Here is a 1687-nt window from a genome sequence, read left to right as displayed (position 1 = left end):
ATACAGACACACAGACATAGACAACACACACACACAGACACCCTCCACACACACACACATACAGACACACAGACATAGACAACACACACACACAGACACCCTCCACACACACACACATACAGACGCACAGACATAGACAACACACACACATATCTAACCAACAGACACGCAGAGACACAAACACACACAGACAGACAGACACACACACATACATACCCCCTCCACACACAGACATCCCCCTACACACATACAGAGAGACAGAAACACACACACACACACACGCTGATATAGACACACACAGACGCAGATATACACACAAAAAGACAGACACAGCAAAATGTGCAAACTGAGCAAGTAGGCACAGGCTCTCTCACACACACACAGACAGGGTGAGGGGAGTGAGAGAGAAGCAAAATGAGGGGTATCGGGGAGAATATTTCCAGTGCATCCTTTTCAGTCTACAATTCATTGGAAGTTGTGAATGTAACTGGACATTCAGCGGAGTTCCCCTATCACCCCGCAATAACTTCAATTCTCCCAATCCTGACAAAAGTGACAACAGAGCGGAACATTTGCTGAGAGCTGGAGCTGCTCAGTGGATGAGATTCTCTCCTCAGCCCCCTGGCTGTGTTCCCCCACCACCCCCCAGAACAACATCCCAAATCCGCCCTCTCCTCACTCACACAGACCCCCCAGTCACACACCCACAGTCTGCTGGTTTGCCTTTACTTACAGTGAAGAATCTGAGCTGCTTCAATCTTCCTCGCAAAGATTCAAGTTCCTTCACCGTTTTAAAAAGAAACACTCCCAGTGATCTCCCTCTCCCTCTCGGAACTCAGCGACGACTGGCGATACAAAGAGAAAGCTTCCGAGCCCGGGACAGTGTCTGTGTGCAGCTCTCCCCTGGAGCAGGGAAGCAGGAGGGAGCTGTGCAAACTCCACACTAGGAGAGGAGGAGCCCTCACGCTGCTCACCGTGACATACTCATACTGCTGTAACTCCCTGCTTCAGCGAATCAATCGCTCTCCCTGAAACTAATAGGCCTCCATTTAAGCAGCCAATCGATATGTACGATTCCTCAGCTCGTCCTTTGGCAGTTTTCATGTAAATAGTGGGAGTAATCCCCACACTCCCCCTCCAATGAAGATGTGTAATTTTTAAGAAAAGAAACACAATTTAAATATATTTGTTCACCTGAATCCGTTATTCAGTGACATTCAAGTAAAAAAAAAGTGTTGGATACGAGAATTGTTAATGCATTTAAAAATCATATCATATTAAAGTTGTAAATGTTTTGAAGGTTTGCGTTCAGTTTGGAAGGACAAGGACAGCAGGTACAAGGGAAGACCTCTAGCTAACCTTAACCTTATTGCACTCACCATCCTGACTGGAAACATATTGCCATTCCTTCACTGTACTGGGTCAAAATCTTGGAATTCCCTCCCTAAGGGCATTGTGGGTGTACCTACAGAACAGGGACTGCAGCGGTTCAAGAAGGCAGCTCACCCCAACCTTCTCAAGGGCAACTAGTGATGACCTTAAGATTGGCCCAGCTAGTGACACACACATCACATGAGTTAGTAAAAAGTATGCACAAAAATGAGACATTGCTGGATTTGGCACCAAGTTCTCTTGTTGTCTTTCTAAATAGTTTGCTGCTAGTTGCTATAATTGACTAATAAAAAGT

The 1687-nt window shown here is 46.1% G+C and overlaps 1 protein-coding gene across 3 annotated transcripts in view; it reads right to left on the bottom strand.

The window, feature by feature from the left end:
- LOC109927670 (cadherin-18-like) overlaps window positions 1-978 on the bottom strand; it is a 578296-nt gene extending 577318 nt beyond the window's left edge. For all 3 annotated transcript variants that reach the window (XM_048616417.1, XM_048616438.1, XM_048616423.1), the window contains exon 1: window positions 734-978. The gene's annotated coding sequence lies outside the window, so the exon portion shown is untranslated. The remainder of the gene's footprint in view (window positions 1-733) is intronic.
- Window positions 979-1687: the final 709 nt, after the last annotated feature.

This window comes from Rhincodon typus, chromosome 2 (genome assembly GCF_021869965.1).
Source record: "Rhincodon typus isolate 14 chromosome 2, sRhiTyp1.1, whole genome shotgun sequence".
NCBI classification, from domain to species: Eukaryota; Metazoa; Chordata; class Chondrichthyes; order Orectolobiformes; family Rhincodontidae; genus Rhincodon; species Rhincodon typus.
The sequence above is the reverse complement of the archived record's forward strand: the minus strand, read 5'-3'. Positions and strand labels throughout refer to the sequence as shown.